General features: G+C 44.9%; 1 protein-coding gene across 1 annotated transcript in view; it reads left to right on the forward strand.

Annotated features, from left to right (window-relative positions):
- The first annotated feature begins 1,322 nt into the window (after window positions 1-1,322).
- LOC142884522 (4-trimethylaminobutyraldehyde dehydrogenase-like) overlaps window positions 1,323-24,346 on the forward strand; it is a 273,088-nt gene continuing 250,064 nt past the window's right edge. The window contains exon 1 of the mRNA XM_076020348.1: window positions 1,323-1,326. The gene's annotated coding sequence lies outside the window, so the exon portion shown is untranslated. The remainder of the gene's footprint in view (window positions 1,327-24,346) is intronic.

Raw genomic sequence — 24,346 nt, forward strand, 5'->3', positions numbered from 1 at the left:
TCCTAGTGAACTGAACCACTATAGACCTGTCGCTCTGACCTCCCACCTCATGAAGACCATGGAGAAGATCGTCCTCGGCCACTTAACACTGGTGAGCTCTACGCTGGTGTCAGGGTGGATGGCGCCATCATCAGTCTGCTGCATCGGGACCTGTCCCACCCGGGAGCACTGTGAGGGTCATGTGTTTTTTCTTCTTTCTTCTTCTCCAGTGCTTTCAACACCATCCAGCCTTTGAGGCTGCAGGGGAAGATGGAGGTGGCCGGCGTGGACCAATACCTAGCTGCTTGGACCATCAACTATCTCTCTGTTGAACGGCTGTGTGTCAGATGTGGTAGCCTGCAGGACAGGTGCCGCCCAGGGGACGGTGCTCACTGCGTTCCTCTTCACCCTACATTGGGAACTTCAGCGACAACTCCAACCTCTGTCACCTGCAGAAATTCTTTGACGACTAAGCAATTGCCGGCTGTATATCAGAGGGGGACGAGCGGGAGTACAGAGGAGTCTTCTTGGAATTTGTGGACTGGTGTGAGCAGAACCACCTGCTGCTCAACACGAACAAGACCAAGGAGCTAGTGGTTGATTTCCGTCGACCCACCCAAACACACACAGCCATGAACATCCAGGGCTCGGACATTGAGATAGTACCCGGGTGTTCATATGAACAATAAACTGGACTCGTCCTCAAACACCACAGCGATCTACAAGGAGGGTCAGAGTCACCTCCACCTGCTGAGGAGACTGAGGTCCTTCGGGGTCAGCAGGACTCTTCTCCGGACTTTCTATGATACTGTGGTGGCCTCTGTGGTGTGTTACGCCATTGTGTGCTGGGGGAGTGGAGTCACGGACAGGGACAGGAGGAAACTGGACAAACTGGTGAGGAGAGCCAGCTCCGTCCTGGACTGTCCACTGGATTCCATCCAGGAGGTGGAGGACAGAAGGATGTTGGCCAAGCTGACATCCATCATGGACAACACCTCCCACCCCCTGCACCACACTGCAGAGAGCCTGAGCAGCTCTTTCAGCTCAAGACGGCCGCACCACCAGTGCAAGAATGAGCTTCACCGCAGTTCATTCCTGCCTGCAGCCATCAGGCTGTACAATTGCACTCAATAAAATTCCATCCACTTAACAACTGTACATTTCTTACAAAGGTGCAATAGAGAGCTATTTATATCTCAGTATGTAGATAGTACATGTAAATTCAACTGTCCATAATATGTAAATATCTTGCTCTTTATTTTTCTGTTTATATCTACATATGTTTTTTTTTATTTTATTTTTGTCTGTTTCTTTAATTGATATGATTCTCTAGCTTCTAAATCGTTCTTCACTGTATAGTTTTCTAATTGCTGTAATTATGCAAATTTCTCCACCGTGGAATCAATAAAGGTCTTCTTATTTTTCTACTTTTCAGTCCATAACAGTGAGGAGTCATCATTTGGTGCCCACACTAAATTTTATTTCTGGAACAAGGGATGCTGTGTATGGAGAGAGCCGTCCTGGCAACATAGTGAGTATTAATGGAAGGACATTTCATTCATTCATTCATTCATTTTCCGTACCCGCTTCTTCCTGAGCTCAGGGTCACGGGGGTCTGCTGGAGCCTATCACAGCTGTAATGGGGGAAGGCAGGTTACACAATGGACAAGACGCCGGTTGGAAGGACATTCCCATTATGCAAAATCCCAATTGTCATGTGTTTACAGAACTCACAAGTTATCAATTGTCAATTGTACCCAGCAACATCATGCTTTCAATGCACACTGTATGCTGACTGTAACACAAATGTCAGAATTATTATTCTCCTTTCCTTTCCCAGCTCCAAGAACATGACATATCTTAAAATAAATGAAGGTCAATTGAATTATGATGGTGTCTATTTGTTTCATGTATGAACCTTTCAGTCTACAAAGAAATGACACTAAGCACTCAAATTGTGAAAGATGTTATCTGTAATCCTACCTTAGTGCTATGATTGGTTGAAAGCTCAAACACTGGCATCAGTTATTAGGTTAGAAGAAATTAAAACACTTGTATGATAATAAAAAGTGAGTAGAGGGAACAGTTTAATTATTTGTTGTATGAATGAGGGCTGGAATTAGCAGTGAACCGAGCACTTTATCCACACAGCCAATCCGGTCAGAGATCGAGACAGAACACAATTTAACAGCATGAAGGTCTTTACTCTTTACTGAGGTAGCACAATTCCAACAGCAGACATTAGCACAAACTGAGAGACAGAGCCCAGCGCAGCTGCAAGGGCCCTTTTAATCGCTCAAGGACCTCTTAGCTGCCCACTAAGTTATGAGAAACATAACAAAAAAAAAAACACAGTTCTCTGGAACTTTAACCCTTGGGAATTTGCAACAAGTAGGTATCACTATTATACTGAATTGAAAAAAAGGTGCCACGATCACAAAATAACCATTTGCAGCTTGTGAGGGTGTGAATAAAACTTCAATAGATTAACCTCTGTTCATGTGTATTTAACTCTGTTCAAGTTACTCTGTGATGCGTATTTATGTTTGTATGGGGTGTGTATTTTTATACATGATGCATAGGAAAGTATAAGTTATGTTATAAATTATGAAATGATTGCAAGCTAAACTAAATTACTACTAATTTGTATGTAATGATTGAAATTAAACAATTCCAAATGTTGAAAGAATGACAGTGGATCTAGTTGAATGTGATAACAATGTGCAGTGTTCAGTGTATATTCCTATGGAGAGAGTTAGTACTTAGAAAAGATGTTCAGATTATGCATCAGTGTACACAGTAGAAAAAACAGCAATAATATTAGCATTACAGTGGATAAAAGCTCACGGGAAAGTTACATCAGTCATAGCATCAGACTGCTGGCAGTTCTATCAAGTCTACAAACCATGAACTCTTGTCAGCAGTATCTAATATTTGAGGCACACAGTAGCTTCTATGAAATTTGGGAGTGAGTTTTGTGTGGGTTCCTGCCCATGTAGGAATAGAGGGAAATGAGGAGGCAGATATGTTGGCAAAGCAGTTATTAAGACAACAGAAAATTGATCTACAAGTCTGGTTAAGTAAAGCAGAAGGGAAAACACAAGTTAAAAAGTACAGTCAAAACCGGTGGCAAGCGACGGTGCTCCCTCGTAGCGAAACTGCCGCGCACCGTGGCAGAGCCGAGGCACGACAGTGTCGTGGTGACGCTCTGTCGATCTGAAAGACGCGCATTTCCACATTCCAATATATCCTCCCTCACAGAAAGTATCTCAGATTCGCTTTCCGGGGGATCCGTTACGAATACCGCGTTCTTCCTTTCGGGCTGTCCCTCAGCTGTTCTGTGCGTTGCACGGAAGCGGCCATTGCCATTGAGGGCATCCGCTTGGCTACTTACCTGGATGATTGGCTGTTGCTGGCACAATCAGACAGGGAAGCCAGAGCGCACACGCGTATTCTCACACTGCACCTGCCAAGGCTGGGTTTTGTGATACACACGGAAAAGAGCGTACTTTTCCCGAAACGGAAAATAATCTTTCTGGGATTGTTTCTGGATTCGGTGAACTTCTCAGCGCGCCTCTCGGCGGAACGGGTGGACGCGCGCAGGATATGCCTCGCGCTTTTCCACCCGGGCAAATCTGCACAGTTCAGCTTGTGTCTTCGGTTGCTCGGACTGATAGCATCTGCCATCCTGGTAGTCCGTCTCGGCCGCCTCCACATGAGGGAATTCTAACTGTGGGTGGCCTCATGTGGACTGAATCCTGTGCGTCATGGCGCACAGCAAGTGATGGTCACACACGAGTGCGCCGTGGCATTGCGTCACTGGCGTGTCCCGGGCTTCCGGAAACCTTAAAACGTATATTTTCCGTAGATTTACCTGACTTTTTTCTGTACCATTTACAGACAATACCGTCAAACCTAAAATGGAAAATTCCGTATTTTCCGTAAATTTTTGCGTTATTGTACGGACACTTCCGTAAACCTTAAAACAGATATTTCCGTAGATTTACCCGACTTTTTCTGTACCATTTACGGACACTTCCATCAAACCTAAAATGGAAAATTCCGTATTATTAAAGTACTCAATCAATACCATTTACGGACACGTCAGTCATCCTAAAATGTTTAATTTCATACAGTTCTCTATACCGTTTACCATCAATAAAGCACAAATATAGAATCACAACAATTATTTATTTCCTTTAACAGCTGCCAGTGCTTTAAAGTGCTTTCACTTTTTATGGTGAATGAATTGCAATATTTACATTAGAACCATTAAAACATTCAGAACATCACCTTCACATTCAGAGCAATTTTATGTAAATAAACCGGCTGTTCTCTCAAAGAGCTATAGCCATGTCCTTTAACAGGGAGCTGCCAAATCTAGGAACTTTTTAGCACCCACCCAACACCCCCCTCTGACAGGCATTAATAACATAAATGGATTTGTTAAAGACATTGACAAAATAAGACTATAAAACTGCCAGCATTGCTGTTGCTGTCTCACCTGTCAGTGCAAAATGAGGAGCCCCCTCCAGGAGGATGCAGAAACCTACAACTCCAACTCCACATATCACACTGACAGGCAGAGCTCTGCAACCAGTGTCTGACCTTTCTACAAAAAACAAAAAGAACATTAGAAGTATTACATTATACAAATTTTCTATAAAACATCAGCGCAGCCATAACGACCATGACCTTAGAAGTATGACTGTGCAACATGCCATAAAGAGATTTCTGCAAAAAAATAAAACTTAAAACTTACACCTCCAACTCCACACTGACAGGCAAAGCTCTACCTGCAATGACAAATATCGCCCACCTTCCCTCCCCCTGAACATGGGGGATTTGAAACTGCAGCATATGTGTTGTGGGCATCTAATTAAAACATCTGCTCTCACATAATACTGTAAAAATCTGTATTTCTACTCTCAAGTCCCATGTTTTTGGATTTGCCTTTGTGTGTGTGTGTGTGTGTACATTCAGTCCAAAAAGGTATTTTCTGAGCTTTGAGAACAGCTCAAATGGCCCACTCATTCCTTCTGCTTGCATTCAAATTCCTTTAGCTGAGTCACCAGTGTTATGTAAATGTATAGTTTTGGGTTTACATTGTTGTCAGTTCCTTTTGTCTGCTGTGTGTCCGTTTGGGCACTAGATGGCGCAGTAGATCCTGTGTTCCCTTTTTTGGCTTGTTCCAGGTGCGGAAAGGTGATTGGCTGGTGCCAATATTTAAGGAGGAGGACTTCAACACCTCGGTCTCTTTGTCCTTCTCCCAGCTCCCAACCAGAGGCCATGTGCCGCAGCAGCAGCATTCTGTGTTCAGCCATCAACTCTGTTTTGTAATCTATTTCAGTTCCTTTTGAGTCCACGTAGCCCGTAGGGGAGGGAAGCCATTTTTGTTGTGACCTTTTTCTCCTGTGTTTTAGTTAAGGAGGTTAGTTTGACTGTCATTTATTTGATTGTTTTCTTCATAGGTAAGATCCATAACAGAGCCATTTTGTTTGTTGTTTTGGCCATGCCCTCCCTGACGCCAATGCAATGATGGTGACGTTTAATAAAAACCATCCTGTGGACGAAGCACCTTTGTCTAATTTGAGAGCTGGGAGAAGGGGGGGAGCCTTTATGTTGTGTCCTGGTTCCCCCTAGGCCGGGGCATAACACCAGCTTGCACACCTGTGGAGGAATGAAGTGCCGTTTCTTCCCCTTCAGATTCAGATTCCTTTTATTTGCCATTGTGTAAAACACATAAGAATTTGTTTCGGCAATGGCATGTGTGCATTTCAGTTCTTTTTTCACATATATCAACTGACAGACATACAACACAGTGCAATGAAGAAATAAACAAATAACATATATATAATAATATATATATAAAGTGCATGTTGGGATCAGTAGTGCAAGGTATTTATATATTGCTGGTGATAAGCGCTGGTATCACTAAAGGGGCAGGGGAAGGGAAGGCAGAGTCATTGAGCAGCCTGGCGGCTGAGAGGAAGAAGCTCTGTCTATGGCGTGCTGTAGTGGCCTTCAGCAGCCGCATCCTTCTCCCAGAGGGGAGCAAGGTGAAGAGTCCGTGACCAGGGTGGGAGGGGTCGGCCATGATCTTCCTCGCCCTCCTCGGTGCCCTGGAGTCATGCAGGGACTTGAGGGAGGGCAGGGGACGGCCAATCACCCTCTCTGCAGAACGAATCACCCTCTGCAGCTTGACAAGATCTTTAGCAGCTGCAGCGGGGAATGTCATGATGGCCCTCGACAGTCTGTATTTCCTCAGCTGCCGAAGGAAGAACAGCCTCTGCTGGGCCTTTTTCAGGAGGGCCGTGATGTTATGTTCCCACTTAAGGTCACGGGAGATGGTTATGCCCAGGAACTTGTAGGACTCTACGGCCTTCACCTGGGTGCCTTCCAGCATGATGGGATGGGGTGGGGCTGCGCTCCTCCGTCCAACCACCATCTCCACTGTCTTTAGTGTGTTTAGCTCCAAGTTGTTGCAGTTGCACCACCTCCGCAGCCGCTCGATCTCCCTCCTGTAGTTTGACTCGTCCCCCTTGGAGATGAGGCCGACCTGGGTGGTGTCGTCAGCAAACTTCAGGAGCTTGACCGAGGAGTGGATGGAAACACAGGTGTCGGTGTACAGGGAGAACAGGAGGGGGGACAGGACACAGCCCTGTGGGGAACCGGTGCTGGTGGACCTGGAGCTGGAGCTGCTCTTCCCTAGCTTCACACGCTGAGGCCTGTTGGTCAAAAAGTCCGTAATCCACCTGCAGGTGGAGGCAGGTACTTGCAGCAGGGACAGCTGGTGCTCCAGGGTGGATGGTAGGATGGTGTTGAAGGCCGAACTGAAGTCGACAAACAAGATCCTGGCATAGTTGCCGGCAGTGTCCAGATGGTTTAGGGTGTAGTGCAGAGCCATGTTCACGGCGTCCTCCGTGGATCTATTTGCTCTGTACGCAAACTGCAACGGGTCCAGCTCAGGATCAGTGATGCGCTTCAGGTGAGCCAGGACAAGGCGCTCCAGGACCTTCATGACCACAGAGGTCAGGGCGACAGGTCTGTAGTCATTCAGGCCTGTGACCTTGGCCTTCTTGGGGACGGGAATGATGGTTGAGGCCTTGAAGCATGCTGGGACACGACACAGCTCCAGTGAGGTGTTGAAGATGTTGGTAAACACCGGGGCGAGCTGTTCAGCGCAGTGCTTCAAGACAGAGGGGGAGACAGAATCCGGGCCAGACGCCCTCCGGGGGTTCTGACTCCTGAACAGCAGTTTCACCTCTCTCTCCGTAACAGAGTGGGAGGATGTGGGGTGGGAAGAGAGGGGCACCCTAGTGTATGGGGGAAGTGGTTGTAGCTGGGGGGGTTGGAGAGAGAGGGCGGGTGGGAAACTCTCTTTCTCAAACCTACAGTAAAAGTCAATGAGCTCGTTAACGAGGAGGAGGTTGGTTGTCAGCCACCTGCGGGGACCTGGGCTTGTAGTTGGTGATGGTCTTAAAGCCTTTCCAGACCGAGGAGGAGTTCCCCTCAGAGAGCTGCTGCCGCAGTCTCTCGGAGAAGCGATGTTTTGCCTCCCTCACTGCTTTGGCAAACCTGTACTTGGCCTGCCTAAACAAAACCATGTCACCGCTACGCCTGGCCCCCTCCTTCTCCGACCTCAGCCTCCTGAGATGAGCTGAAAATCAGGGTTTGTCATTGTTGTAGATCTTCCTGGAGCGGATAGGGACACACACCTCCTCGCCGAGGCTGATGAATGATGTCACAGTGTCCGTGTATTCATCCAGGTCGTTTCCAGCCTCAGGCCCCGCCCCCTCGACAAAGTCCTGGTCACAGCCCGCATTTTCCAACCACGCACAGAGTCTCTCACTTGTCTCACTAGACCACACTCTGAAGCACCGCACCACAGGTTTTGATATTTTTCATCTCTGCCTGTAGCGAGGGATCAGATGGATGAGATGGTGATCTCCATTGCCCAGCGCAGCACGGGGGACAGAGTGGTATGCCTGGCGGGTAGTACAGTAGCAGTGATCCAGAATATTCATACCCCTAGTAGCACAAGTGACCTGCTGTCTGTATTTGGGGAGAGCCCTACTCAGATGAGCCTGGTTAAAGTCCCCAAGCACCACAGCCAAACTGTCCGGGTAACTAACGCTCCCGACAGCGGTTCGGTCATTGTGTCCACTGCTGTGGTGACGTCAGCATCCGGAGGAACGTAAACACACACGAGGATGAACGCGTTAAACTCACGGGGGGAATGGGGGAATAGAATGGGCGATAGAGTATGAAGAGAGTTTCAATGTCAATGGAACAGTGTTGTTGCAACACTGTCACGTCGGAACACCAGTGATCGTTCACGAAGAACATTAATCCACCACCACAGCCGTGGATTTGAAGTCGTTGTCCCATGAAACTAGCAGCTGGAGTTCATCCATCTTATTGGGCAAGGAATTCACATTACAGAGGAATATACCTGGGAGTGGTGGGCGCAAACTTCTCCTCCATAGACGAACCAGACAACCACCTCGCTTCCCCCGTTGTCTTCTGGTCCAGCATACAGCACTGGCAAAGAACGCTGTCCCTCTCACCAGGATATCCAATATATCCGTAGAACGGGTGAGTAATGTTGGAAAAAGGTCCGGTGGGGTAAAACCCCTAAAGTGCAGCAACTCTTCTTTAGTGTAAGAAGGCTCACAGGACACGTACACAAAACTTGGAGCCTCGCTCAGGATTGATCCCAAAGAAAACTCTGAGAAAAATAAAATAATAATAGTGAGATGCAGACAAAGTTTAGATACTACATGTTGTGTGGCTTGACCGGAGTGGAGCAGTTCAATAAAATCATACATGTGTTTTCTTCAATATGCCCCTATCTGTGAACCTCTCTATCATTCTAGTTGACCATCTGTCTAGTACCCAATGTTGTTGTGGTGCTGGTGCCAGTGGCTAAGCTTATCACTTCCCTTGTCTTTTCAAGACACATGCATACACACTGCGCATATACAGAAATGTTTGCAGGGGCGAGAAGTCTGCTTATCACTAAACACATGACAGCATGCACCCTCAACGTGTGTGCAGGGATATTATAATGCTTATAATATATGCACAGAACACAGAAGGGAATAGAAAACACAGTTGACATTGTCCTATCAAAAGGTGTAACAGCATTTAAACACGGACTGCCCGGGGGGTTATTCAAACATGGAGTGGAGCAGCTGTGACATTCAGTGCATGTTACACATCAAAGTATTAACATTTGGGCATGAATCCAGCATGGATTATTTTTTAACTGAACATGTTTAGTCTTTGCTTCTGGGGGGAGGGAGGGGAGGGGGGGTCCCTGGAACAACATATTCTGAGGTTGGAGTCTGCAGCCAAATACATTTCAGTTTGTGTGTCTTTGACATGAAAAGGTTTGACCACCACTGACATAACCTGGTCTCAGGTGCTAATGGTTTTAAAGAGATAGCTCAAACCAATTTTGTGTCAAGAAACCATTTTAAGAAAAATATGTTTTGGCTCCATTTCCCAACAACAATCATGTTATATTTGTTTTGTTTTTAATTGACTTAGGACACTATGTAAAGCAAAAAGCATGTTACCTGCCATTTAAAAAAAATATGACACGTTTATTCCAACAATAGTCTTCAACGGGGAGCTGCGAAATCTCCGAACAAATTCATATTCCGGGGGGTCATAAGCCAATAACAGCTGATCTAAAAGCTCACAGCATGTGGCGACACATTTTGAGCGTGTACATCTCAGACAAAGGGGTTTGGTGTAGATTGACAAAAAGCAGGTCGGGTGCAGAAAGGCACGCCAAAGTCACATTTACAAAGTATTTCCAAACAATGAGTGCTTACCTTCGCATGAATTCGAGAGTAAAAGCCATCTCCGGTGGGTATTGGACTTTGCAGACATAAAACATGGAGAAGTCGTAGCTCAAGGCCACAATGGGAGAGGTGATGTGGTCATTGACAACTAAGCCATCAACAGCAATCTTGAATTGCTAGCCACCTTAAACACAAATTAAAAAAAAAAAAAAGATATAACAAAGAAGAAGAAAGAAAATAACAATTCTGAGCACCATGTACAAAAACAAAATAATCCTATATTTTAAGGCAAGCAAAACATTTGTTTAATAAATACGACAAAACAACAGCTTATAAAACAGCTTGCCGGGATGCAATAAAGATTTAACTACAAACCTCTGACTAGGATGCATGGGGTCACTGGGAGTTCGACTTCAGGATCTGCAGAGATCTGTTTTGGTGACAGACATGACAGACATGAATTAATGTTTCCAATGCGTCTTCATCACTTTAGAGTCAAGGAAGTCATTGATCCCCTTTTCTTTTTTGGAAAGTTCCTGTTCAAGGTTCAAGGTGTTAATTTTGTACAGGTACATAAGACTAACACTCATTTTCGTTTGGCCTCCAACAAAAAATGCAGCTATGGAGAGAATTTTGTGTCTTTATTATTCAATCAATCAAGAAAAGATTTGCAACCAAAAAAAGGATGACCAATCAAATAGAATAGATTTGAGACCAAAAATTAGGAAGTGGCAACCAAAAAAAAAAACAGAATATTTGAGATCAAAACAGGACAGGTTGCAAATGAAAACAAAATAATTTGAGAACATATTGATTCAACTTCAGTCAAAACTAATATTTTTTTGCTTGCAAGTTCAAAAGTTTTGCTTGCGAATTCTGAAGTTTTGCTTGCAAATCTGACTGAACCAAATGGGCGGGGCCAACGCTGGCGGAAGAGACAGGAGCTCCTATTGGTTGGATTGGCCTTGCTTCACCGCCACTCACCGGGTGTTAAAGCCACAAATGTTACAAGTCAACATGTTTAAGAGATTGAAATTGCCAAGTGAAGGATAGACAGAATCAGAACAGAATCAATATGAAAACTATAAATTCAGATCAGCACAGTGAAGCACATTCACTTTTCAGATACCTTCAAATAAGCAATCTGCTTTGGGTTGCATGGGCCACTCTCTTTGGGCTGCAATGTTTTCCTCACTGCTTTTCTCACTTTGGGGAATGGAAAGTCTTATAATGCATATGGGAAATCTGATTCTACTTATTTTTTTTATCATCACCCCTTTTAAGTATTGCCATTTTCAGTTGTATGTTAACGTAACACAGCGAGCTATAACAACACACACACACACACACACACACACACACACACACGTGGCTAATTTACATATGTCTTGGCTCCCCAGCGACAACACACACACACACAAGCCCAACTTACTGGCTAACTTTAGCCGGGCAAACGGGCCGTCGTCCACCCATGCTTCAAAATAATGTAGAACACACACATTCAAATGTTACCATGAAACACACACAACTACCAACTGACTATCGAGACCAATTTAATGTACGAGGAGGAACAAAAAATGGGCTTTTTGATGTAATTACGAAGTGCAGGCGGCGGGCTAATGCTAACGCAGCTAGCAGCAAACGTCCACTCACGCTTCAAAATAACGCGAAACGCACGCATTCAGATGTCGACTTGAAACAAATACGACTACCAACTGACTATTGAGACCAATTTCATCTACGAGGGGGAACAAAAAATGGGCTTTTAACGTACCTGTGCTTACGAAGCGCAGGCGACGGGCTAATGCTAACGCAGCTAGCAGCAAACGTCCCGTGTTGCGAGCCACACTACTGTATAGCTCCGGTTGGAATGCTGCTATCAGAAACCTTTGAAACAAAATTAACCAACTAATAATTTGTCCTACTTTTTACGGGGGAAAGGCGACTGTCCGGCGAGGGGTGCCAGAACAGAACGCCCGCCATGCAGACGTAAATGAACAGAAAACGTAATGTTTAACTCAATATATTTTGTTTGAGAGGTGGCACTCCATTCCTATTCTCATTACACACAACCAACCTGTTTCCATGTGACTGGCAAAACTTCAGGCAGGCACTGACCGCACTTAGCATAATGGCGTCGATTCGGCGGGGAAATTCTGGCTGAGGGAGAAAATCCTACCCATACTGCCTTGCACAACAGCAAACATTCCGTATTTCGCAAAACGTAGCAAATCTGTAGCAAATCCATGGTAAAGGGACCCCTAAATTTACAGATTTTTTTTAACAGTGTGGAAAGTGTTCGAGCACTGGTGTCACAGGAATGGTCACATTCCTTTCCAGTGTCCGGTGGGAGTGATTTTGTCATTCTTACAGGAACTGATTGAAAAACAGAAGGCTTTCTCCACAGTTAAGGTGTATTTGGCCGCTGTCGCCGCCTACCATGTGGGGTTTGGGAATCAGACCGCAAGCCAGCACCCGCTGGTTTGTCGGTTTATGAAGGGAGCTCGCAGACTCCTCCCTGTGTCCAGACCACTGGTGCCACCGTGGGATCTGGGTGTGGTTTTGGAGGGACTTAAGGGTCCTCCCTTTGAACCACTGAATGGGGTGGATCGAAAACCCATGTCCCTTAAGACAGTGTTGTTGCTGGCCCTGGCCTCGGCTAAGCGTGTCAGTGACATCCATGCACTTTCGGTGCACCCGGCATGCACTCAGCTCTCTCCCGGGACCATGAGGATGTCTTTGAGGCCTAACCCAGCTTTCGTGCCTAAGGTGGTAGGCTCATTTTCTCCCATTGACCTGATGGCGTTCACTACCTCACCAGAGGAGCTATAGCCACAGAACATTGTGTCTGGTCCGTGCTGTGCGCACTTATATGGATAGGACAAAAGGGTTTAGGAGGAGCGACCAGTTGTTTGTCTCCTGGGCCAATCCTCATAAGGGAAAACCTGTTACAAGGCCTCGTCTGTCCCATTGGGTGGTGGAGGCGATTGCCATGGCGTACTCGAGTCAGGGCTGGCTGCCCCCTAGTGGTCTGCGTGCGCACTTGACTCGAGGAGTGGCCACATCCTGGGCCTTGTTCAGGGGGGTCTCTGTTCAGGACATTTGTGCTTTGGCGAGTTGGTCCTCGCCCCTCGTTATTACAGGCTGGACGTCTCCGCTCCGTCTTTGGCGCAAGCAGTTTTGCGGTCCTGGTTGGAACAGGCTGACCTCTTGGATGGTTGGTGGACGATAGATAAGCCTGTCTGGCAACACGGGAGCTGCCATATCACATAGTGAGACATCGAACGAGTATTAGGAAAGAGAACTTAAGGTTATTTACATAACCCCGGTTCTCTGAGTAATATGAGTGAGATGGTAGGTGGGACTACCTGATGCGGACACATACACTTCACCAGCCAATCAGGATTGGGGTAATGAGATTAATTCTTCTGAGGGGCTGCAGTGTGGGCATGCATCCCATAGTGAGACATCTCACTCATATTACTCAGAGAACCGGCGTTATGTAAATAACCTTAAGATACATTGTTACCATGAATCCCCTTGTGTGTGATGTCCATATGCATGTTCATTTTATATCTGAATAAAACCCTAACAATGATGACCACCAAACATGATGCAGAATTTGTTTTTGTATGTAGGAATAATGAAGTGATGACCAAGGTAATAATTAAAAGTAGCCTAGAGTTCAAGGGGAGAGAGCCCATGCATTCTTAGGGGTGAGTAACTGGAAGGTGGCAGATCTGTGAGCTGGAAACTCATAGCTGATCTCATCGTGCTTTCTTAGATTGTGGGGTGTAGGAGAGTGGAAGTGTCTCATCATGAGGTGTATGAAGCTTCACATCCTCCAAAAGGTCAGTGAGGCGGTCAATCACAGAGTCCATAAATTGCTCATCCTGCAGATAATAAGACAGGTCTGATATCTCATGGGGTAAGCTGCCACACTTCTGTCTTTTCTTGGTCTTTAAACTGGTGTTAAAGCTGGTATCTCTCTCATGGTGCCTGTGAGGGAAAGAGTAGGGCTGGTTTCTGTCATGGTCCCTTTGAGTGGAGGAGTAGAGCTGCTTTCTCTGATCGTCTCTGGTCGTGGTGGACAAGATCTGGTCTCACGGGCAGTAAAGCTCCCTATGCACACCACATCCAAGGAAAAAGGGGGTTGTCCCTGTAAGACCCCTAATTTCTCCCATCCCCACCCCTGCACTGTTCTGACTGCAAAGAAGTGCTTGCATGGAGGCAGGATTCTCAACCAGTCTTTACAAGTGCAGGAGGGCATTGTTGAGTCCGAACCAAAAGAAAGCTGGTCGTGCTTATCAGTAATCTGACTCTTCACAGTGAAAACTCCTTCCTCATGCACAGTGAAGTCTTCCTGGCAGAGATGTCGCTTCATGATGTGGTCCACCACCAGACAAGGCATATCCCTCAGGAACAAAGGCAGCTTCTCACTGTAATTTCGGTACAGGAAATGTTGACACTCAAAGTACCAAGAAAAAGAAAATAGACCATAACATTGTATTAATTAACTTTTAATTATAACTAACTATGTTCTAAAATGTTAAAATAACTGTACTGATATAATTTTTTTTTTCCTTTTCATGTTATCTTTTTAATGTGCGTGGGTGTTTTTAAATACAAAAATAAATCAAATCAAATCAAAGTGTACATTTATGTAACATTATAAACTGCACCGTAATATTGCTTTATACAACAGTTCAACAACCATTAGTTAACCTTAATTTGTCCTCATAGAACACCAGATTTCTAAAATCAAAAATTAACAGGGACTTGTGATGTTACACAAAATGTTTTCAGGGACTTGCTAATGCCAATTTTTTACAAGCAAAAGGTGCTAAATATTTACCTATAAAAATAAGTGTTGTTTCCAACACCAATATCAGTAGTAGTGCAGATACTTGCCAAAAATGCTAGTATCCGTATAAGCGATAACTGCTCAATAACAACAGATACCATCAACATACACTAGTATCAGTAAATCTTGGGCCCTGTTTGCACTTGGTCACTTGCAACTGTTTTTGGGGATTGTATCATGAAGTACACATCTTGAAGTATCTATTCGCACATAGCATTAACATGCGTCTCGAGCATGCCACTTGTGATCTCATTAGATACATTTTTAACCACTAGGGGCAGTAAAGCGCAAAACTACAGCAAGTTTCACCTGAAAACGAATGATAATCAACTTCCTGTTTGCAGACTATATCAAGTCACCCGTTTTAATTCTACTGCAGCTCGTCCGTATTATCGGAAGTCGTGGACAAAGCCGGTTAATGGTCTTAGAGCGCCGACTAAAGAGAAGAGCAGCATGGAGAAGAAGGAGGGCTAAAGCATTTGTCTCTGCTCTGATAGCCACAGAACCAGAAAGATGCGTATGGATCCGAAGGAGGAGTAACGACTGGTGGGACAGAGTGGCGATGACTTCATTTTCGGATCAACAGTGGCTGGCAAATTTTCGGATGCAACGTCGCACATTTAATCACATATGTGGGAAACTGAGACCGCTGCTCCACTGACAAAAACCACTAATGCAGAATAAAATTTATTAGCATCCTAATAAAAGAGTCCAACACTGTTCACACGTCTGTGAGGAATGCTATGCGAAGCGTCGAAACCACCTCCCTGAGGTGGTTTGAGTGATCGGATGACAATACGGGTTTTAGACTGTTTCCACTTGGTTACTTCATGTGATTTTTGCCGATCGGAATACGAAAAACGCTTGAAATGACCAAGTGCAAACAGGGCCCAAGACCCCCAGGACAGCACAATCCAGCTCCTGGCGCAGTGGTCATCACCTGCCGGGGACACAGAGACTGTCCAAGTGCAAACAGGGCCTTTGTTTAAAGGCTGTGTACCAACTCTGTTGGTGTTTTATTAGCTGGGCCAGACTAAACCAGACAGCAAAAGCCTCTAATCCAGGCATGTCAAACTCAGTTTAGTTCTGGGGCCAGATCCAGATCATCTGATCTCATGTGGGCCGGACCAGTAAAATAATGTCAAAAAACCCTCTGGTGGCGCTGTTGCCCCTGCGACCTGACTTACGGATAAGCGGTTGAAGAGGGATGGATGGCTAACCTATGTCAACTCCAAATCTTTAGCTTTGTTTTTCAGTACTATGCTTTATCATTGAGCCTACATTTGTAACCGACAACATATTATATTATAATCCCAGATTACAAGGCATCTATTCTAAGCACATTCAACACATTTATTCACAAACAATTGGAATTGAAATAAAATCATTTCACTTTCATTACCAACTGGTTTATTTTTATGCAGTGAATACAGTTTTGCATCTGTCCACCTGAACCAACACACCACACTAAACAAACTCAAGTGGGAGCTATGAAGAAATGTACATTTATGAAAAATAAAATAAGAAAACTAAAATTATAGCAGCACATGGGAAATAAGATTAGGCTACATCAGATCAAATACTTTGTACAATAGGTACCTACTGAACCTGAGAATGATATACTGATATTCATTGTCTTTTAATATGAAAGCAGAATAATCTTATTTTTAATGATCTGTATTCCTGAATGCAAACAACATTTTTGAGAGAGCATCACACCTTTTTTTCTCTCTCTCTCTCATTTCACTCCTGCAGTCTATTTCCTGCTGCTGGCTCCTGAAACATGACTTCTTTTTGCCAGCACAAGTGCATTGATATTAGGTGTCAAATCCTGAGTAGCAACACATTTAATCAAATGTTGTCAAATATTTAATCAAATTTAATCAAACTCAAATTCAGTGTTCAGTTCAGTGAAAACCTGAAACCTCTGCTCAAACTCTTGCAGCAAATAAATAATAAAATAATAATAAACTTTTATTTGTACAGTGCTAAATCACAACCAAAGGCGTCTCAAAGCGCTTTATACAATCAGAGAGAACCAACCGGGCCCCCGGAGCAAGCAAGATGCGACAGTGGCTTGGAAAAACTCCCCTGTGGGAAGAAACCTAGGGCAGAACCAGACTCCAGAGGGCCATCATCTGCCTATGAGTAGTTGGGGTGAAATACAAAAATAGAGTAGAGACAGAGAAAGAGAGAAAGGAGCAGAGTGAGCCAGGGTGGCAGACAGGACAGAGTGAAAAACAGATACACCAACCAGGCAAAACGGATATAAACACAAAGAATAGGAAATAATTCAAGGCTGCTGTCCGCGTGGGCTGTAAGTGTCCATGCTTTGGAAGGCAAGAGCCTAGCTCGATGGACAATCTGCCGATAGGACAAGTCCAGGTATTAAGCGTGGTGGTGGGATGAAGCGATGACACCAAGACCCCCAGGACAGCACAATCCAGCTCCTGGCGCAGTGGTCATCACCTGCCGGGGACACAGAGACTGCGGCAGTATCATGCATATCGAGCATACTGTACAAAGCATAATGAGAGCTTGGACAGAGTGGATAGAGTAAAAGATTGATTGGGTGAGGAGAGTGATAAAGGCTCCGCCTGCACAGAGCAACGATCCCTGTGACGGGAGCGAAAGATCTCCCTCCACAGCGTAAGCCTAGAGCAGCTTAACTGACAGTGGATGGAGTCTAACTATAAGCTTTAAGAAAAAGGAAAGTCTTAAGTCTACTCCTAAATAAACTAACTGTGTCTGCCCCCCTCACCGAGGCTGGAAGATGGTTCCAAAATAGAGGTGCCAGGAAACTGAAACACCTACCTCCTGATCTAACTCTAGAAATGTTTGGGATAACTAAAAGACCTGAGTCCTCAGAGCGAAGGGCTCTTGGAGGATGATAAAGTTCAATGAGTTCCCTAATATAAGAAGGAGCCTGAGAATGAAGAGCTTTGTAAGTTAAAACTAGAATCTTAAATTCAATTCTAAATTTGACTGGCGGCCAATGCAAGGAAGCTAAAATTGGAGTAATATGCTGCCTCCTTCTAGTTCCGGTTAACAATCGTGCCGCAGAGTTTTGGATTAACTGTAATGTTATGCAACAAATCTGTTATGCTACCTTTGTATTTATTCATATCACCATCGATACGGTCGCCTGCCTTCGGGCGCACAGCTGTTAGACATGGAAAATGCCCAGTGTCACTGTTATATAGCTGCGCCTCCCACGCACGTATGCTGTCCTCATTCTGAGTCACAACTTTATTGCGACCCTGCAATGTAGTGTTGAGTGTATTTAAGTGCTGTGTAATATCAACGATAAATGCAAGATCCTGCACCCATTCCTTGCATTTAAGTTCCCCCACTGGGTGGCCCTTTTTCTCCATGAACTCTGCAACTTCCCCACGTAGCTCAAAGAAGCGCTTGAGCACAGCACCCCTGCTTAACCACCGGACATACTGTAAGTGTGGTATGGTAGGCCAGCTTGAATCTCATTATCATGGAGGAAGGTGTCAAACTGTCGATGATTTAAACCGTGTGCTCTGATGAATTTGACAGTCATTACGTGATCCATTTTCAGTGTTTTGCGACATAACGCTTCCTGGTGCAAAATACAATGGAATAACCAAAAAGCTTGTCTGCCATCTGCGGTCTGTACTTTATCATGGAACTTTGTGGCAACGCCTGCCTTTCTCCCGACCATTGATGGTGCGTCGTCAGTAGCTAGGCTAACAGCACGGGACCAGTCCATTACCACCTTGTCCAGCGCTCCAGTGAGAGAGCTGAAGATGTCATCCGCGGTTGTGGTGTCCTAAATAGGCACCAATTCAAGCAACTCCTTGTGACGGTCAAAGCCTCATCAACACCCCTAATAAATATGGCCAGTTCAGCAATATCTGTGACATTGGTGCTCTCATCAATTGCAACCGAAAATGAGATGAATGACTTGATTTTGTCTTTCATTTGGCTGCCCAAGTCCCCTGAGAGTTTTGTCATCCTATCTGCGGTAGTGTTCCTCGAGAGACTGATGTTGGCAAATTCAGATTTTCGCTTTTCTGGGCACAAAACTTCTGCATCCTTAAGCATGCAAGTTTTCACAAACTCTCCATCAGAATATGGCTTGGATGCCTGCACCACCTTGTTGGCAATAAGGTAGCTGGCTCTCACAGCTCCATCAGCGATATTGCGGCTGCGAGTAAAAGTAGACTGCTGTTTCTTCAGACCACCTAAAAAATGTATTATGTCATCTTTTCTTAGCTGTTCTTTCAAATGGTCATATTTTTCTTTATGATGAGTCTTATAGTGGCGCTGAATATTATATTCTTTGACCACTGCAACTTGCTGATTACATACCAAGTGTAACTGTTCCACATATCTCAGACACTCATCTGAACTTTCTCTAACCTGCACACGCTGACATATGGACTTAACAGCTGTGGGAGACACGTCCACCCAATCACCACCGTCTTCAAGGTCATCCATGTTGCGGGACAACAAGTCGGCATCTATATTGGCTTTCCCCGGCCTATACTGCACATCAAAGTCATAGGTGGCCAATGCAGCCAGCCAACGATTGCAATGCATAGAGTTTAGCCGTACTGAGCACGTAGGTCAAGGGGTTGTTGTCGGTGTGCACCGTGAACTTGGTCCCATAGAGGTAGTCATGAAATGTATCAGCGACGGCCCCCTTAAGCGCAAGTGTTACAGGTCCCCAGGATGGAGGACCACAATAACAAATATAGTACCTGTATAAAGCAGGTGAAGCAGAGAAGTGGAGACCCAGTCTGTGCTGTTGGATTTCCAGAATGCATCTGTCTGATTTATTAACTCACATGTATCATAACTGTTGTGAATTCCCTGCTGTGAGGGCTGCACAGCGAGCTGTTTCGCGCAGAGACTTGTAAACTGTTGCTGTGCATGCGCAATGTGTGGTCGGAAACTTAGTAAAGTTAAGGAGTCGAGTTTGTCCTCTGCTGATCGTCATTGTGCTCTTCATTCATCTGTATAACAGTGTGCGTCGGTGATGATGTAAATTACAGTACTTGACGAGATGATATTGTTTGTGTTCATGAGTGATGTGAGCTGTCATTGTTAATAGGTTATTCCGCCGTTTATTATTGTCGTTACTCTTGCTCATTAGCTTATCTCGTAACCACTTATTGTTTAATCTAGTGTCGGGAAGCGTACGGTTTGGTATATGTATATGTATAAATCAGTTGATGATCATTTAGCTCATCCCTTAATGAACCTCTTTCACTGCTTATTTGTTGTAGCCGCCATTCATTGTGGCTGTAGTTATTTACTGAGGCTAACGTGTTAATTCACCGAGCCAGTAGCCAACCGGGCTGTAGTGGTCCGATTTGGTCACGTGACCTGCTTGTTTCACGGGGCTGTTGGGTTATTGCCAGTTACATACTGACGTCTACTGGCGATTTTGGGTATGACACAAAGGTCACATATAACGTTAATTCATGTCAGTGTATTGTTAATTTCACTGTATTTCCGTTCAAATATTAATATTATTTTATTATTGTTTATCCATTTCAGATAACACAAACCACACGTATATATAAGCACAGAGTGAAGTGAACAGTTTATTGGGAACAGCTGCAAAATAAATATCAAAAAGAAGAAGTTGCTGCGTTCTCTCTGACCGGAAGATTAGGCCAGTTATACACAGCCAGTGATGTCATCACCTACCCCAATCCCTCACAACAACCTGGACTACTAATACTGGCTCTCACTCTGCCGAGCGTAACTGCCGCTCAGCTAGGCACAAAATGGCGACCTCACGGTAAAACTTTTCCACTCGACGCGGTTGTCTTAAACATAAATAACAATTAAACTCCACAAAACACTTCCGGTAATAACTAACTACCCGTAATATGCGACATTTCCCGGTGCTTTGTCCGTTTACTGACCTGTATAAAGCAGGTGGAGCAGAGAAGTGGAGACACAGTCTGTGCTGTTGGCTTTCCAGAATGCATCTGAGGAAATGGGGAAGGCGCTGCCCCCTTTACCTGTCCCCAGAGCAACTCGTCCCAACACTTAAGTTCCCCCTCTAAATAAACAAATTAATGAAAATAAACAAAATAATTACATATATTTTCAGTGTTCAAATCCTAATTGTGGTCGACCCATTTTTGGCAGTACCACACAAGGAACTGTAACTGATGTACCAGGTATCTCTGTTCAAGTGAGCTTAACTTTCTCCTTGCAAAGGCCACAGATCTTAACCCCTCAGGATGCTCCTGGTAAAGCACAGCACCTACCCCTTTAAGGCTTGCATCCGTGTGCAGAACATACAACTTTACTGGATCAGCAAACGACAACACTGGTGCATTTATCAGACACTGAATAATGCTCTGGAATGCATCAGTACAAGACTGGTCCCATCTAGTTTTGTTCTTGTCCACACCCTGCTTCCTCCCACGCTGGGTGGGTGCGTAGCCCTTTGTCAGTTCTGTGAGAGGCCTAACAACGGGGGAATAGTTCGCTATGAAGCGATGATAATACCCACAGAACCCCCAAGAACGAGCGCAAAGACTTTAGATCTGTGGGCTGTGGCCACTTGGTTGCAATGCCATCAGTGGACACGATGTGCCCCACATACTTAACTCTTGGCTGACAGAACTGACACTTGTCAAGGGAGACTTTCAAACCTACCTCCTCAAGCCTGTCCAACACCCCCAGGAGACGCTCATCATGCTATTCCAGTGAATGGCCAAAGACTATGAGACTGTCCAAGTAGACTAGCACCTGAAGAAGATTCATGTCGACTAACTGCTTTTTGTCTTTGGAACATTGCGGGTGCTCCAGTAATGCCCTGGGGCATTCTTTCGAACTGGTAAAAACCCAGAGGACAAATGAAGGCAGTTTTTTCTTTGTCCGCGTCTGCAATGGCAATCTGATAATATCAGCTTCTTAAATCAAGGACAGAAAACCACTTACTCCCAGACAAACAATCTAACGCATCATCAATGCGGGGAGTGGTGTACTGGTCAGGAGGATAAGGGTCCTATAGTCAATGCACATCCTGATACGCCCAGTTTTCTTTCTGATTATCACAATTGGCGTACTGGCTCCGGGTCTCCTCAATGATACCAGCCTGCCTCAACTCCTGCAGATGTTTGCACACGTCATCAATGTTGGCGGGAGCCAAGCGCCAAGCTCCTTGAACTCTCTCTGGATCAGTTAAGCAAATGTGATGCTCAACGTCTTTCACAAGACCAACGTCCCATTCATGCAAGGAAAACACACTAGCTCGCTCACACAACTTTTTGCGAGTCGATCCTTCCACTGCTGAGGTATCGGCGAATCGCCAAACTGAATAAGCTCGGGATCTAACTGTGTGGGTGGAGTCACAGACTCAGCGTCAATCTTTGGTGATAGAACAACTGGATCAACTTGACATAGCTGGCCTATGACAGTCCCAACTGGGATGACAATGTCTCTCAGTGACTCATTGTGGACCAACAGAGTGAAACATCTACTGCGGCACAAGGAATGACCATTGGCTGAAGAAAGTGCTCCAGATAGCAACGGAGTAACAGGTGAGGCTTCCACCATCAGCATGTCTTTACCCACAGGCCCACTCAACTCGACTTCACAAATGGCACAACAGTCACCACCAGGAGGCTAGTTAAGAGACCCAGGCCCCATCCATTTTACTTTGCCTACCAGTTCCTGGCTTGGAAAGGAGACAAAAGCTTTTGCTTTTATGCCCAAAGTCTGACCAATGTCCACTCTGGCTGTGTCTCTGCACAGTCTGCCTAACCCCTGGAAAAAATTGGCATTGGTGCCAAGGATTACAGGACTCGCCTCCGGGTTTTGTGGGCTCGGACAGATCAGAGCCAAGACAGAGATGGTTTCATTCACACCTGTAACATTCTCAGGAAACTCCATATCCACCACCACATATCCCAGATATGGATAACTTGTGTCACTCAACCCCCATATAGCCAACCCGGACACTGACTGGATCACCACATAAAAACTTTATTTGTACAGCGCTAAATCACAACCAAAGGCGTCTCAAAGCGCTTTATACATGAGGTAAGTGAAGCTTGTACCATTGTTCGAAGATGATTTTGAGTTGTGAACTGACTTGTGAGGGCATCACACTGTTGATCATTGATCTTAACTGGAACAATGGAAGAGCGGTCACTTCACTTTTCTTAGCCGCGCAGTTGGTGAGGCCGTTGCCTGTCGAAGGTGTAGCTGGCTCACCCTGTTTAGCTTTTCTCAAGGACCTTATCAACTTGTGAATGACTTTGGTCTGATTCTCTGGATTTCTACATTTAGCAGAAATGTGGCCAGTGTCACTACAGCAATAACAGAAATTTAATCTGAATCACTAAATGTTTGCTGTCTGCCCTCACTTTGAGCATGTTGTACTGGTTCTATTTTTAAACCTGTAGCAGAGGCATCAGGCACTCTCGGCTTTTTAGTTGTCAACTGGTTTTGCAGCTTACTTACCTGTTTTTTCAGGTAAGTGCCAAGTCTGAAATTTGGTGGAGGAGGAATTATGGTGTGGGGTTGTTTTTCAGGAGTCGGGCTTGGCCCCTTAGTTCCAGTGAAAGGAACTTTGAATGCTTCAGGATACCAAAACATTTTGGACAATTCCAAGCTCCCGACCTTGTGGGAACAGTTTGGAGCGGACCCCTTCCTCTTCCAACATAACTGTGCACCAGTGCACAAAGCAAGGTCCTTAAAGACATGGATGACAGAGTCTGGTGTGGATGAACTTGACTGGCCTGCACAGAGTCCTGACCTGAACCAGATAGAACACCTTTGGGATGAATTAGAGCGGAGACTGAGAGCCATGCCTTCTCCACCAACATCAGTGTGTGACCTCACCAATGCGCTTTTGAAAGAATGGTCAAACATTCCCATAAACGCACTCCTCAACCTTGTGGACAGCCTTCCCAGAAGAGTTGAAGCTGTAATAGCTGCAAAAGGTGGCCCGACATCATATTGAACCCTACAGGTTAGGAATGGGATGGCACTTAAGTTCATATGTGAGTCAAGGCAGTTGAGCAAATACTTTTGGAAATATAGTGTACCTTATATTCAGGAAATCTGAGTATGTGGACCACATACATGACTGCAGGACATCTAAGTTTTTTGGTGTCTTGGACAAGACAGCGAGCCTCCTTATAGGCATGGTCCGTTCCCTCGTTCCGCAAGAAAAATGTGAAGATCATAAGTAGAGAAGGATGCTGGTACGAGGACAACCCTTAAAACATGGTACACACATCAACAAATTGAAGTTCACTGTTGTGTGTGGGGATACATTGGGGATACTTATTATATCAGACTGTACGGACGGGCTGCCATAATAAGTATCCCCCCTCCTAAACAAACAGATGTTGCACTATCAACTTCTGTTTTATTTTGTGAACATTTCAGGTCATGTCTAGTCACACTGGTCAATATGGAGAAGATTCCTCTGTCCTAGCTGAAGTTACAGGGGGAATACTTATTATATCAGACAACAGCTTTTTGTGTAAAGATTTGTTTTATAAAGACATGCTCAACTTACAATGTAGGCAAAGATAAGGATAAAATATACAAATATATATGGCCAATTGTCCTTGTGGGAAAAAAAAGGAAACTAACAAGTAGCCTAACTTTAATTACAATATATAAGTCATGACAATAACAGGTATCACTAACGATAAACCTGTAAATGTTATGA

This window comes from Nelusetta ayraudi, unplaced genomic scaffold (genome assembly GCF_046127955.1).
Source record: "Nelusetta ayraudi isolate G7.1 ecotype Tasmania unplaced genomic scaffold, CSIRO-AGI_Nayr_v1 ptg000001l, whole genome shotgun sequence".
Lineage (NCBI taxonomy): Eukaryota > Metazoa > Chordata > Actinopteri > Tetraodontiformes > Monacanthidae > Nelusetta > Nelusetta ayraudi.